General features: G+C 41.2%; 1 long non-coding RNA gene across 1 annotated transcript in view; it reads right to left on the bottom strand.

Moving 5' to 3' along the window:
• Positions 1-14,707, bottom strand: part of Gm34233 — a 41,594-nt gene extending 26,887 nt beyond the window's left edge. The window contains exon 1 of the long non-coding RNA XR_386249.1: positions 14,660-14,707. This is a non-coding gene — a long non-coding RNA (predicted gene, 34233). The remainder of the gene's footprint in view (positions 1-14,659) is intronic.
• Positions 14,708-16,786: the final 2,079 nt, after the last annotated feature.

Raw genomic sequence — 16,786 nt, 5'->3', positions numbered from 1 at the left:
GGTGAAATTTATAATGGCATGACTCGGTTGGACCTTTGGTACTGGCTAACCAATCATGGTGTTTCCAGGAATGAAATACATAAGAAGCCTACTGCATATTTGTTTGATCTGTATAAGCAGAAAAATTCTCAAACAAATGAAAGAAAGGCTACATTAGATCGTGGTAAACAGCCAAATGAAAGAAAGGCTACATTAGATCGTGGTAAACAGCAATCTCGGCCAGTGAATCAATTTCCAGACTTGAGACAGTTTGCAGATCCAGAACCCCTTGAATGAAGGGGTGGCCAGGTTCCGCTGAGGAAGGATCTTGATAAGACACTCAAAGGTTTTGCTGTTACCCTTTCTCCAGTTCTTCCCCAGAGGGACCTACGGCCTTTTACAAGGGTAACTGTACATTGGGGAAAAGGAAATAATCAGACTTTTCGGGGTCTGCTGGATACTGGTTCTGAGTTGACACTGATCCCAGGGGATCCCAAGAAACATTGTGGCCCTCCAGTTAAAGTAGGGGCTTATGGAGGGCAGGTGATTAATGGAGTTTTGACTGATGTCCGACTCACAGTAGGTCCAATAGGTCCCCGGACACATCCTGTGGTGATTTCCCCAGTTCCAGAATGTATAATTGGGATAGATATACTCAGAAATTGGCAGAATTCTCATATTGGTTCCCTGAACTGTAGAGTGAGGGCTATTATGGTTGGAAAGGCCAAATGGAAGCCTTTAGAGTTGCCTCTGCCAAAGAAAATAGTGAATCAAAAACAGTATCGTATTCCTGGAGGAATTGCAGAAATTACTGCCACTATCAAGGACTTGAAAGATGCAGGGGTGGTGGTTCCCACCACATCTCCGTTTAACTCTCCTATCTGGCCAGTGCAGAAAACAGATGGATCATGGAGAATGACAGTTGATTATCGAAAACTAAATCAGGTGGTAACTCCAATTGCAGCTGCTGTACCAGATGTAGTTTCGTTACTTGAGCAAATTAACACATCTCCTGGCACCTGGTATGCGGCTATTGATCTGGCAAATGCCTTCTTCTCAGTACCTGTCCATAAGGACCACCAGAAGCAATTTGCTTTCAGTTGGCAAGGCCAACAGTATACCTTCACAGTTTTGCCTCAAGGATATATTAACTCTCCTGCCCTGTGTCATAATTTAGTTAGAAGGGATCTTGATCGTTTGGATCTTCCACAAAATATCACATTGGTGCACTATATTGATGACATTATGCTGATTGGATCAAGTGAGCAGGAAGTAGCAACCACTTTGGACTCATTGGTAACACATATGCGTATCAGAGGATGGGAAATAAATCCAACCAAAATTCAAGGACCATCTACCTCAGTGAAATTCTTAGGAGTCCAGTGGTGTGGGGCATGCAGAGATATTCCTTCTAAGGTGAAAGATAAGTTATTGCACCTGGCCCCTCCTACAACCAAGAAAGAAGCACAACGTTTAGTGGGTCTATTTGGATTCTGGAGACAACACATCCCTCACTTGGGTGTGTTACTTAGGCCTATTTACCAAGTGACTCGGAAAGCTGCTAGCTTTGTGTGGGGCCTGGAACAGGAGAAGGCCCTTCAACAGGTCCAGGCTGCTGTGCAGGCTGCTCTACCACTTGGACCATATGACCCAGCAGACCCGATGGTACTTGAGGTGTCTGTGGCTGATAGAGATGCTGTTTGGAGCCTCTGGCAGGCCCCTGTAGGTGAATCACAGAAAAGACCTTTGGGATTTTGGAGCAAAGCTCTACCATCATCTGCAGACAACTATTCTCCCTTTGAAAAGCAGCTCTTGGCCTGCTATTGGGCCTTAGTGGAAACTGAACGTTTGACAATAGGACACCAAGTTACTATGCGACCTGAACTACCCATCATGAGCTGGGTACTATCAGACCCTGCAAGTCATAAAGTGGGACGCGCACAGCAGCAGTCTATTATCAAATGGAAGTGGTATATACGTGATCGGGCCAGGGCAGGTCCTGAAGGCACAAGCAAGTTACATGAAGAAGTTGCTCAAATGCCTATGGTTTCTACTCCTGTTACAATGCCATCTGCTGCCAAACATGTGCCTATAGCCTCATGGGGTGTTCCCTATGATCGACTGACCGAAGAGGAGAAGACTAGAGCCTGGTTTACTGATGGCTCTGCACGTTATGCAGGCACCACCCAGAAGTGGACAGCTGCAGCATTACAACCCCTTTCTGGGACAACCTTGAAAGACACAGGTGAAGGGAAATCTTCACAGTGGGCAGAACTTCGGGCAGTACACATGGTATTACAGTTTGTTTGCAAGAAGAAATGGCCAGATGTACGATTATACACTGACTCATGGGCTGTAGCCAATGGATTGGCTGGATGGTCAGGGACTTGGAAAGATCACAATTGGAAAATTGGTGAGAAAGACATCTGGGGAAGAAGTATGTGGATAGATCTCTCCAAATGGGCAAAGGATGTGAAGATATTTGTGTCCCATGTAAATGCTCACCAAAAGGTGACTTCAGCTGAGGAGGAGTTCAATAATCAAGTGGATAAGATGACCCGTTCTGTGGACAATCAGCCTCTCTCCCCAGCCATCCCTGTCATTGCTCAATGGGCACATGAACAAAGTGGCCATGGTGGTCGAGATGGAGGTTATGCTTGGGCTCAGCAACATGGGCTTCCACTCACCAAGGCTGACCTGGCTACAGCTGCTGCTGATTGCCAGATCTGCCAACAGCAGAAACCAACACTGAGCCCCAGATATGGCACCATTCCTCGAGGTGACCAGCCAGCAACCTGGTGGCAGGTTGACTACATTGGACCACTTCCTTCGTGGAAAGGACAGCGTTTTGTTCTTACTGGAGTAGATACTTATTCTGGTTATGGATTTGCCTTTCCTGCACGTAATGCCTCTGCTAAATCCACCATTCACGGACTGACAGAATGCCTCATCTATCGTCATGGTATTCCACACAGTATTGCTTCTGACCAAGGAACTCATTTCACAGCCAGAGAAGTACGACAGTGGGCTCACGATCATGGAATTCACTGGTCTTACCACATTCCCCATCATCCTGAAGCAGCTGGGCTGATAGAAAGATGGAATGGCCTTTTGAAGACGCAGTTACAGCGCCAATTAGGTGGTAACAGCTTGGAAGGCTGGGGCAGAGTTCTTCAGAAGGCAGTATATGCTTTGAATCAGCGCTCGATATATGGTACAGTTTCACCCATAGCCAGGATTCATGGGTCCAGGAATCAAGGGGTGGAAAACGGAATAGTTCCACTTACTATCACTCCTAGTGACCCTCTAGGAAAATTTTTGCTTCCTGTCCCCATAACTCTAGGTTCTGCTGGCCTAGAAGTTTTGGCTCCAGAGAAGGGAGTGCTCCTACCAGGAGCTACAACAAACATTCCATTGAACTGGAAGCTCAGACTTCCCCCTGGTCATTTTGGGCTTCTAATGCCCTTAAACCAACAGGCTAAAAAAGGAATAACAGTGTTAGGAGGGGTGATAGATCCAGATTACCATGGGGAAATTGGATTACCTCTTCACAATGGTGGTAAGCAAGATTATGTCTGGAGTGTAGGAGATCCCTTAGGGCGTCTCTTAGTACTACCATGTCCTGTGATTAAAGTCAATGGGAAACTACAACAGCCTAATCCAAGCAGGATGACAAAGGACGCAGACCCATCAGGAATGAAGGTATGGGTCAATCCTCCAGGAAAAGAGCCAAGACCTGCTGAGGTGCTGGCTGAAGGAGAAGGAAATACAGAATGGGTAGTAGAGGAAGGTAGTTATAAATACCAATTAAGGCCACGTAACCAGTTGCAGAAACGAGGATTATAAAGTAATATGAATGCCCATTGTAAATTTACTAATGCGTTAGCGATTGTACGAGGGATAGTTATATCATGTTAGGCATATTTACAACCTTGTTATTGTTTCATGTGAACATGAGATATTATTTGTGTCAAGTTGACAAGGGGTGGATTGTAGTGGCTATTCCTGGTTGTCAACTTGACAATATTTGGAATGAACTACAATCCGGAATTGGAAGGCTCACCAGTGACCCTTATCTGGAGGCTTGGAGATCCTTATCTGGATCTTGGTTTGAAGATCTTGAGCCATAGTGGCTATGGATTCCAGAAGATTGAATCTCCGAGTTTAAGGAACACACCCTTAATCTGGGCTACGCCTTTCATCTGGGATTAAAGGTGTGGTGGAACACACCTTTAATCTGGGCTCCACCTTCTGCTGGAGACAATATAAGGACATTGGAAGAAGGGAGTCTAGCTCTTGCTCTTGCTCTTGCTCCTTTGCCTGCTTGCTGCGTGAGACTGAGTAACTGCTAGATCCTTGGACTTCCATTCACAGCTGCGACTGAACAATTGTTGGGAATTCGGCTGCCGACTGTAAGTCATCAATAAATTCCTTTACTATTTAGAGACTATCCATAAGTTCTGTGACTCTAGAGAACCCTGACTAATACAGGGTGTGTGGCTGGTTCCTGCTGGCTCTTCCTCTGCTCCCAACCTCCTGTCATATAGATAGTTTTGGCCTTTTTTGCACACTTTGCAAATATCTTGATTCTTGCACTGTCACATGTGTAAAACTCTGTCACATGTGCAAAATGGGACTCATGGATGACAACAGTGCCTGGAGACAGAAAATAACTCTTGCTGCTTCATTGCCAAGCAGCTCTGAGAAGTAAGATCCTGACTCCAGGCTGTGAGTGATATCAATAAAAGGCTATGCTGTTAAAAGAAAACTACAACACAACTAGTGGACTCCTGTATTCTCTCCAATGAGAAGACATACCATGCGAAACAAACATCAGAGTTGCGTTCAGGTTCTCCTAGACTTACGCTTTCTTGTTGGAATACAAGATATTAACGGCTGCCGGAGATCCAGTCTGAGATATGAAAACATGGGGACCATGTTGTAGCTGCATCTCCTCCACTTTTGTTTTGTTCCACTAAGCAAGAGAACTCTAGCCATGTCCATAAAGCTACCACAGTGACCCTTCTAGCACATGACTCACATGACTGTCAGCTCTGTTGGGATTTGGCTGACTGAGACTGAAGTGAAAACAGCTCCTCTCTTTAAATATGTGTAGACCTCTGCTCAAGTTGAAATAATAATCTCAAGATTAGCATGAAAGACGATTTGATCTCTTGCTCTCGTTGATTGTGGGCAGGTCACGCTCACCACATTTCAACTGCCATTTTAATTTTCTATGGGTCATTTTTTTTTAAATCCCATCAATTTTGGCAGTTCTCACATCTTCAAGGGCCGACACTTCACTTTGTGAAAGTTTTGAACCTTCCAGTCCCGTCTTTCCTCTCCTACAATTGTCTGGACATTGCTCTTCTCTCAATAGCAAGGAGAGGCAGAGGATAAGAGACTTAAGGCAGCCAGTGTGGTTCCTCCGTAAGACGTTTTGGCAACGATTTGACGATGGTGGGTGAGAAAATACTGGAAAGTCCTGACTTTAGAATTTTCCATGGATTTTTTTTCCTTTTTCTTTGTTTGCCACCTCCCATCCAAACTTCAGACTAAAATACACCTGTGTTATATGAGTCAGCACCTAGACACAACTGGGCCTGTGTGTGTACTGTGGCTGTAAAGATGCCGGGAGTCACAGAGCACCTGCCAGGAGACAGCCGTGGAATGCTTGTCTAAACTATGGATGCTGTCAGCTTTACTTTTCTACCCAGTGTGTGTAAAACAAAAAGAGGGCCTTGCACATTGTTGATACAAATGTTGTATGAAAATCATATGGAGAGCCTTGGCGAGCATGCACATGCACCCTGGTGGCTCTTAAAATTTTCTAGGTGGTGCTAACCTCAGCCTTTGATGCCAATAAAGGCATTTTTAAGGAACTTCATGAAATTCTTTACATTTTTTGGCTATCTCTTGATTATCCATGTTTAAAAGAATCTTCTTGGGTCCATCAAAGCTTGTGACATATTTTGAACATTTCTATGAGCCAAACTTTATAGATACACATCCTAGAATGTTTTTTTTTTTAAACTTCCGGATTGTTGCATTAGCTTTTGTGGGCAAACTTAGGACTCAGTCTCATCAGATCTCTAAATTCTTGACACAAATATAAAGTTACACGTTGTGGCATAAACAAAAGGGTAGTTTATGAATCAGCAATGTGGTTTCTGCAGACAGCTTCACTACTAATCCAAGTCTTTGTGATTTGACACGGTTAGGTGTACGGTTGGCTTAGGTGAATGCTGAAGTCCTTTTTGGGCCTCAGTCTTTGTGCAATGGCCTGACAGTCACTAGCAGAATGGCAAGCAAGTGGGCAGCAGCTCCACTATTTTCCAGTAAACTGCAGCTGTGAAGCCAGGAACACCCAGGCGTTAAGCATCCCCTGTAGCGTCTGCACAAACAAGCGATGCTTACTTCACACAACCTGTTATGTGGGTACCAGTCCTTGGACTGTCAGCTTCCCATCAACTCCAGTCCTTTCAGATTCATGACCCCTTAAGGTATTAGTTGCCTGATTGACTGACTGATGATGACTGACACGTATATGCAATTAACTCTTTAGTCTCACTGGCCGGAAAATGAGAGCCATATGTTTCTAATCTACAAATGTGTGGCAGCTTCTCTCCCTACAGTGAAATCACAGTCTGGCACATTCAGAGAGATGTAGACCAGGGATCTGTAAGCACTTTTACAGGTCTGCCGAGTTTGACTGATCCATGCCACCATATTCAGCAACACCTGAGTTTTAGATGGGTTTTACACGCATGCACAAGAGGGTGAGCATCATTAAACACACTTTTGCTTCCTTAAATTATTTTCAAACTACCATCAACTAAGCGCTTATCTATATTGTTTGCTACATTTTTAAAAACTAAACAATTTCCGTAAACATTGTTCTATACCAGTTATTTTAACAGTTGCTATTTTGACATATTATTCATACTAATATACAAATACAAAATTCATAGAAATGGCTGCTTATGCATTTGTGGCATGGAGTAAGTGCTGTTGAGTTGCCACATCTCATAGGAAATGTTTACAGTTTCTTGCATGTGATAATAAGGAAGACCTAGAGGTGTAGGTTTCAAGCTGTGGTGCTTTGGCTGGTAATAGACCCCACAGGCTTGGATATTTGAATACTTGGTCCCAGTTGGTAGAATTTAAAAAAGGATTAGGAGGTGTGGCATTGTGGGAGGAAATGTGTCACTAGGGGGTAGGCTTTGGGGTCTCTAAGACCCAGACAATCCCAGTTACTCTCTCATTCTTTCTCTTTCTTGTGGTGGTTGTCTCAAGATGTGAACTCTCTACTGCTGGTCTATAGTCATGCCGCCTGCCTGCATGCCCTGCTCGCCCTGCTCCACACCACGAAGGCCCTGGACTCGAACCCTCTGGAACCATGAGCCAGAAGCTAAATGCTTCCTTTAATAAGTTGTGTTGGTCATTTGGTTCTGTCACAGAAGAAAAGTAACCAAGACACAGACTTTATAGCCACTTCTCAGTTGAAACAAATGCAGTTGTTTTTTAAAATTCTTTAAAATTGCTTACTTTGAAGATTATTAATTTTTTTATTTGCACTTGTATGTGTGTGTATGTGTTTCAGTCTATGTGATTGTCTATACTGTATATGCCTACAGATATGTGAAGGCCAGGAAAGAGTGTGGAGTTCCGCATACTTAGTTAAGCAACTGACAGGAACATTTATTTTCTTCTTCCTTCGGCTTTCTCTTTGACAGGATGGTGATCAACCTAATCTTTCTATCATTTCATTTCTGTGGTCAGGAATCTGACACACTGTTCTGGCCTCCATGGATAGCAGTCATGCACATGGTCCAAAAACATACAGTTAGGCAAACACTCATACACATCTTAGATATTTTTTTTTAAATCTTAACAATCCATAAACAATATGAGTTCTTTTTTTTTAACCTATACTATCTGTTGGCTACCCCTGTCTCACATTTTCTCCCACACACCTTATACCCTCTCTTCCATGGAGAAATGCATGGAGATCTCTAAATGTTGGATATCTAAGTGTCATGACATAATCTCCCACATCTACTCGTGTTATTAGAGGCTCCTTTCCCTTCTTACACTGTGGATAGGGTGAAACATTCCCCCCCCCCCCCGCTCCCCGCCCACAGGACAAGCATCCAACCACTGAGCTACATCCTCACTCTTTGGGGGCCATTTGGTTGAGTATATTTTTAGTAAAAGGTAATTGGTTCTTTTTAAACATGCATTAAACATTATTTATATGTTTGAAGTTTGCCATAATTTTAATAAAGAAGTCAACCCAAGTTCCGAACGCTTTTGGTACATCTGGGGAGATAACACTACATTGAACATAAGCCTGGAAAAACTGTGAGACCTATAAGGACATTTCTGAAAGAATATGAAAGGATATTTTGTCCTTATATTAAATAGATTTCAGATGGACTATTACTATAAAGACAACAGTGAAACCGCATGAATTTAAAAAATTGTGGCTATACTCCTAGAATTAAGTATACTTTTTTTCCCCTAGTAGAATACAAAACCTAGGAGCTGTGAAGTATGTTTAACAACATGAAGATCTGAAATGCCATTTATAAAACAATTACTTTAAGTCAAATGGCAGTTAATAAAACTGCCCAGGAAGTCCTGTAATCCAATGAACAGAAGAGAAGGGGTCTGATGAACGAAGTCCGAGAAGAACAGTGAGGCTTTGCAGGCTAACAAATATTAATTATTAATAAAACTAATTGAAACAAGACCTGCTTGTTCCAAATTTCTCAAAAGAAAAGAACCAGTTCCCATAACTAATGCGTTAGTTGGGGAATGCTCTTACTGGCTGGTTTTCACATAGTCAGGCATCTATTCACTTCAAAGCCCTTTTATTCCTCACTGGCTCCCAATCCATCTTCCACTGTGCAGTAAACACCGCATGAATCAGTCTTTTCTGGACCCTGACTTGCACTGGTCCATTTGTCAGACACTGAACAAATGCTACGATGTCTTACTTACTCCTGCTTTATACTGTATCGCCATATCCAGAAAGCCAAGTTCTCTAGGATGGCCTTCCTCAGAAGGGATTGAACTGTTCAGGAACATTATACGTCTACAAAATGCCAGAATACTGTGGGTGGGGGAAGTGGTATTTTCCCATTTCATAGAAGAAAACATGATCAAAATAAATGACTACAAATATCATTATGGAGAACAGACATTTGTCAAAAATCCTTCTCTATGAATATGGTATAAGAACTGCATGGCTTTCTTCCAAAAAAAAATGTTTTTATATTTTCTGTAATTTCCAAAGTATCTTTTGAAAAAAATAAAAATAAAATACTTTTGATAAAGCAGACTTACTTAAATTATTTATTATTCTGTATAAGAGAAAATTAAATAAATTTTGAGTATATTTATAGAAAAGAGACATTCAATATGTGAAAAAACTAACTTCTGGGAAGAAAGTGACTGCTAATGCTAACCATATCAAATGACAGCTTATCATTATCATGTTCACGTATCTAACCTATTGGCTAGCTGCAGAGCTTACTCCCCCAAATTTTTTGCTAATCCACTGGATTCAAGATTACCTGTATATTCATAAGGAAACAAACTTGGAAAGAAAAAACTAATGGTATCCGCTTACATCAAATGTGCATTTGCAAGGGAAAAAAAAACCTACATAAAAGGCCATATGGCATTCAGTGTCTACACCAGTAATGATACTTGCTCCAATGAACATGGTAAGATTACTTTTTTTCTGGTTGAGTTGGTTTTGTTTGTTTTTTGTTTGTTTTGGTTTTATTTGTTTTGTTTTATTTTTTCTTGTTTTTCTTTTTAAAGATTTAAACTAATATGACAAACTCTGATGACTACAGGGAATTACTCAAAAATTTGAATAATTCTCCTAATTCATTTCTTTGTACATTTGAAGTGAAATTATGGAAGAAAAGAAAATCATAAGAGACATTCTTATGAAAGTTTAAACAATGGTTAGAAAGGGGCTGGAGAAATGGCTCAGCCATTTAAGAACATTTACTGTTCACACAGAGGGACCTGGGTTTGGTTCCTAGTATCCATGTGGCTGCTCCCTCTTAAGAAATCCTTGCACATTTTCACACAGTTTATCAGAAAAAATAACACTCCCATATTCCACCAGTCAGGACCTGATATATTTCCCCTCTGTCCTTCCTTCCTTCGTTCCTTCCTTCATTTGTTCCTTCCTTCCTTCCTTCCTTCCTTCCTTCCTTCCTTCCTTCCTTCCTTCCTTCCTCCCTCCCTCCCTTCCTTCCTCCCTTCCTCCTGTCCTGTCCTTCCTCCCTCCCTCCCTCCCTCCATTCCCCCCACCCCGTTTTTTTTTTTTTTTTTTTTAATACAAAGTCTGTAGCTCAGACACTTGCACTCACTATGCAGCTATGACCTTGAACTATCTCCTCCTGTCTCTACCTCCTGAGTACTGGGACTGCAAGTATGCAACAACACACATACTCGGTTTTATGTGATGCTGTAGATCAAACCCAGGACCTCCTGACTGATGAGCAAGCGATCTTTCCATTGCTACATTCCCACCTTTCTACCTTTGCCACCTTTGATACCTTCTGCTACCTTTCATTGCCAACATAATCTGTGCATGTTCAGCCAATAGGAGCCTGTACTCTTGTTATTCATGATTTCTCAATACATTCAAAACATGGAGATAGAAAAGGGATCTTATTAAACGGGGGACCCTTTGAAACGCAATAGGAGGGATACTATGAAAATAATAGCACCGATAAGACCATGTTGACTGTGTGAACAAAAGCCCCTTTAGCCCTACCCCACTCTGAAGAAGTCAAGAAGTAGACAGAAAGCACCGTGAGGTGGGTGAGCCAGAGCACAGAAATCTAGCCGTCAGCTAACCACTGTGCAGACTCATTATGCGCAGTGAAGTGCATACATATGGCACCTGAAAAATATCACTGAATTAATAATTTAAATCATGATTATGCCTCTAATTTCCTACCATCTTCTACTAAATAGACAATGTAATGAAAAGCATATTTTATTTACAATTATAGTTTATGAACCCAAATGTAAACTGACAGTAATGAGAAGACAGTGTCACTAAATCCATTTTAATGTAAATTGCCACATTTAAAATATTCGGAAGGCAGTGAGGGCAGTTAATGAACCCAGTACTGATATCCTTGTCAGAAGTGCCAGCCTCGAAACCCTCGCTCTTCTGGTCCAGGCCGGATGTTGATCACCTCCTCATCATTCCAGTGTTTATTGTTCCTTCGCATGATGTTCTAATTATAACAGTTTTTCTTTCCCGCCCCCCACACCTAGCTATCAGCAAACCTGCTCTGAATTAAAAAGACACAGACTCTGGCTGTGAGCACATATCTGTCTCCCAAGCCAGAGGGCTTTGTTTGTGCCTAGAGCAGGGAAGAGCGGTGATTTAACATGGTAATTACAACCCGAGCTGGTGGAGAAAACCCTTCAAAGGTTCAAGGCTGATAATGGTGCCCCGCACCTCTGCTGACAGGAAATGCTTCCTGGTCTTGGTTAGGTTCTCAGGCAGCTTTTAGTCTAAGTCCGTGGTTCTCAGCCTTCCTAATGCTAAAATGCAGCCCCGTTCCCTTGATAAAAATCAACCCTAAAACTGAGAGCTGGACTTGAAGCTTTACTAAGGAGCCATGAGAGGAATGATTCAGACTCGAGAAAAATAATGATGTAATGCCGTTTACGTTCACAGGAAACACAAAGTGATCCAAAGAGAAAAGTAGTTTCCATCCCTGTCTCTCCTGTCAAGTATTCACCTAGTACATAAAGAACCCTTAGACTTTGTTTAGAAAACAGAGACATCCAATAGAAATAAGAGGAAACAAACACGGGCAGACATGTTATTGCTGGAGATAAACAGAAACAAGGAGTTTAATCTCAGCTACAACAAGAAAACTGAAATTTGAAGTTACAGGGCCCATTCTTTCTCCCCATCACACGCGCATCAGAAGCATGCCACCTGTTCTATATCACAACGATGTGGAGAAGTGATCTTATCGGTTGCGCTGTAGACCTCAGACAGTCCTGACTCTGTACAAGGTCCATTGCTGTTGTTATGCTACTGTACGAAATGCTCATAGTAGCCGGGTGTGGTGGCGCACGCCTTTAATCCCAGCACTCGGGAGACAGAATCGGGCAGTTTTCTGAGTTCGAGATTAGCCTGGTCTACAAAGTGAGTTCCAGGACAGCCAGGGCTATACAGAGAAACCCTGTCTCGAAAAACCAAAAGAAAAGAAAAGAAGAGAAGAGAAGAGAAGAGAAGAGAAGAGAAGAGAAGAGAAGAGAAGAGAAGAGAAGAGAAAAGAGATGCTCATAGTGACACAGTTAGAATAAAATGTACTTAGTATCATAGACCAAAGCTCAGCAACGATCTCACGGTTTTGTAAAAGTCCACGTGTTTTACAGAACTGCCTTCCTTCCTGGATGCTCTGGGAGAGAACTCACAGGTTTTGAGTTCATGAGGGTTCACACTCACTCAACCAGGCTCCTGGCAGAATTCGAGATTTTTGTTTTCCTTTGGGGGCTCTTTTGTTATCTTTGCTATAATTTTCCGTTGTGGGTCATTAACAATTCCTACGAGGCACTGTTTGTTTTCTACTCAGTTCTTGCAAGTTTGAAGCTATCAATGGACTGTCAAGCGTTTCAGACAGCAAATAATTCTTCCCCAAGAGTCGGCCTTTTTCCATGTTTAAGCAGCCCTGTGCTCAACCTGGGTCACATAACCTAAGATGGCACCCCATCTTATCACCCCAAGTCCTCTTTCCCAATTCAAAATAGGTGTATAGGGGACTGGAGTGATGGCTCAGTGGTTAGCAACACTGGCTGCTCTTTCAGAGGTCCTGAGTTCAATTCCCAGCAACCACATCGTGACTCACAACCACCTGTAATGGAATCTGATGCCCTCTTCTGATGTGCATGAAAACACAGTGTACTCATATACATTAAATAAATAAGTCTTAAAATTATGGTTTTTAAAAATATATGTTAAAATAGTCATATAGCTTTTCACATAAAATAAAAGGATATTAAAACAAAGCCCTCGGTATACAGCAGTAGGAGACTGATTAAACTAAAGTTTTTTTTTTTAATGTAGATGTATACTTTGAATAAATTGTATATTTCCAGTGTTTCGAAAAAATCATATATACAACTATATAATACTATTTTGAGTAAATGAACCTAATGTTATGTTTTTGAAAAAATGCCTGCCTTAAAGTTTTATATAGTTACATAAAATAAGTTTACAGATTTTTCAATAACATAATATAGTCTATAAGATGTATACATGTAAGAGTATAGTCTCTATCAACATTTATAAAGACATAATTTTGCTTGTTAACAAAAAATTATAGCATAGGACTCTAACAAAATTTAAGATATACTATAGAACCCCCTAACAGAAGTTCTCAGACAAGGATAAGAGTATGATTTCTAAATTGATCTCTTTCTATTTTATTTTTGATATTTGAGCCCTGTGATTAAGCTACTTACAGGAAAATATAACACTGGTGTAAAGACTTACTGGATACAACTCCATCTTTCAAGAAAGGCCTGGATTGGGACACATCATTTCTATCCATCCACAAGTCAAAATGTTCTGGAATCCAAATCTACACTGATAGCTTGAGAAAGCTCCAGCTGCCTCCCCAGTTAACGGGTGAATGGATCCCTTTGTTAATGGTCCTTTGAAAACCTGGGAGCAGGTAGAGAGTAAGCCTGCACTTTCAGAGAAAGCAGAGTCTTCTCTAAGAGTTCACATGAGGCTGCCATGTGATCTCTCCACGGATTAGACAGGAAAGACCAGGTGTAGTCCCAGAACACATGCATACACATCTTTAGCATAAGTCAGTGATGGTTTTGTCTTATGAAAATAAATAACTGATTATCAACTCTGCCATTTTACTTAGGCTCAATTTTATGGAGATTATTGAGATTCTACTTTAGAAACCAGAATGAAGATACTTGCTTACAGTGTGAGAAGTTTTCTCCATTGTCATCACGGGGGTGGGGCAGGGCATAGTATGGAAGCACACAGACAGTTAATGAAGTAGCTGAGAGTTTTACATCAGGATCTGCAGGCTTAGAATGGCTTTTTGGAAACTTCACAGCCCATCTCCAGTGTCACATTTCCTCCCCAAAAGACCAGGCTTCCTAATCTTTTCAAATAGTGCCACTCCCTGGGAACCAACTGTTCAAATCTATGAGCCTATGGCGGCCATTCTCATTCAAACCAGCACAACCAAATGGCGTGATTCCCATGTACTTAGAGAGCTCATTACTTGAATACAAACTCAGGCATCTGCACAGACACAAACTCACAGTCACCGATTGTTGAGATGTCTACTAATAATTAACTAATAGCTAAAGCTGGAACCATCAGCGTTAAAGAGAACCAAGTACCTGGACCTGTCCTGTAGTGCTACTGTATGAGTCAGGAGGCCACAAAGATCAGAAGAGTCAAGCATTCATATGAATGGAAAGGGCTAATTGATTTTCTTTGAAGGCCAAGTGTTAAAATGTGCAACCATAACTTAACCAAATTGATTCCCTGACTACCACTTTCTTGATTGCCTTTGAGAAAAACTTCACACTGCAAACCAAACCTGCCCTAACAAAAACCACACCAGGCTCTCGGATTACCCACCTCAAAATTAGAAGAAAGCTTTTCTTGATACCTCAGTGATTCTTCTTGGACCTAACCCTTTATGAGCTCAGGAACTCAGAGGAAACTAAGAAGTCGAACAAACAATGAGAAGCTCTAGGGAAAGTTCCAGAACTGTGCAAGTGCTTCTGTTTGGTTTATAATTACTGAATTTTGGCATTGCCGTTCTGTCAGCGTGACAAACAGATCCTCACAGCAGAAATTAAATTCTATCGTTGTATCATTTGGCCCCAGTGTGTGTGTGCCTGACCGTAGTTCCATACCTAGAGAACAACAGACACGGGACAAGGGTGTTACCCACTTCCTACCTCCAAGTATGTGCACAGAACTGCTTTCAGTATCAAATTAGCTTGACAATGTGTCACTGCTTGGTTCTTGGTGCTTTGTTGTTGTCGTTCTGTTTCAGCAAGGCAGAGGTGTTTGCTGGCTGGGATTGTGGTGTAGTTAAGGACCTAGATGAATCTCTTACACTGAACAATGAGGCTTCTATCAGCAGAAACTGCAAGGTTCTTCCTCAAGTGTTGAGTCAGAAGTCAATTCCAGACTGGAAAGGTGGGTTAGTAATAAAAAGTTCTTGCTGTCTTTTCACTGGACTGGGGTCAGGCCTCCAGCTCCATAGTATATGACTCCATTCTTCTTGCCTCCGAGGGCACCCACCCACATGTGGCATATATCCCTACAAACACAAAGACACACACACACACACACACACACACATACACACACATCTTTAAGAGCATCTTAGAAGGGAGGCCAATAGTTGGAAAGCTCTGACAGGACATCTGCCATATATATCCCTCTATTCAGGACACTGACTGCTAGGACTCCTTAAGAAAATTATTCTTTTTTGTTCTCTGTCTTTGTCTCTCTCTGTCTCTTTTCCTCCTTTTCCTCCCTCTGAGGTCCCTCTCTGCCTTTCTTCCTTCCTACATTTCTTTTGCTTTCCTTCTTTATTTTTAAGATTATACTTTTATCAAAATACATATCCCTTCCCTTTCTTCCCCCACAAACCCTCTCATCTACGCCCCTACTCTCCTTCAAATTCATGGCCTCTATTTTTTTTTTTTTACTAACTCTTATTGCATATATACATGCAATGTATATGCAAGTAAATATATATACTTAAATATAACCTGATCAGTCTATATAATGTTACATGTATGTATCTTTCAGGGCTGACTATGGGGGAAAATGTGGGTTTTTTTTTTGTGTGGGCAGTTTTCATGAACCAATTTTATGATCACATCATAAAGTCTTCAATACAAGTGGTAAATGTAAGACATGAACTTATGCTATCTCATAAAAAAGTGCTGTAGAGGAAGGTGAAATGATTTAGCAGGTAAGGGTGCTTACCACCAACACAAGGACCTGAATTCAATCTTTGGGACTCACATCATGTAAATGGAGGACTGACATCAGGTTTTTGGTTTTGGTTTTTTGTTTGTTTTTAAAAAAAAAAAAAAAGCTTTCGAAACTCTCCCAATCAAAGTCCTAGATACAGATGTAAGAGAAAAGACTATTTAGCAAAAACCACAATGAAATCTTTCAGTATTCAATGCTGACACTTTGCCTGAGGCAAATTTGAAATAACTCACAGCTTCTCATTGAAAATCACAATGTGTTTACAGTGCAGAGAAAACATCTATATTTGATATTGAAAGTGGCAAATTTTTTACAAATATTACTGAATAGAATTTCTATGTGCATGTTTGCAAGGATGAAATAAAGTGTCCAAGTAGAATTTTCCAATCTCTCCACTCAGTGTAAGGCTCCAATTAGTGGGTTTCTTTTTCTTCAGATCTGATAAATTGTTAAACAGTGAGACTTATCTTCTTTCTTCACCAAGGTGGTTATTACATCCCTGCATCGATTGTATCTAACTACTGAATTATTTTAATATACTTTGTAAACCGTTTGCTGAAGTAGATAATAAAAAGCCCAGAATGCTGCAAGAAAAACATTCATATATGCATGCATATGTGTGTGCATGATGTATTAGACACTCCTATGGTGACAAATCTTTTCATCTAGAATAAAATGAAGGCATGCCTGGAATTTCTAAGTATTATAATGAACTGTTATTACCATTTATTTTTTAAAATACTGATT

This window comes from Mus musculus, chromosome 18 (genome assembly GCF_000001635.26).
Source record: "Mus musculus strain C57BL/6J chromosome 18, GRCm38.p6 C57BL/6J".
Lineage (NCBI taxonomy): Eukaryota > Metazoa > Chordata > Mammalia > Rodentia > Muridae > Mus > Mus musculus.
The sequence above is the reverse complement of the archived record's forward strand: the minus strand, read 5'-3'. Positions and strand labels throughout refer to the sequence as shown.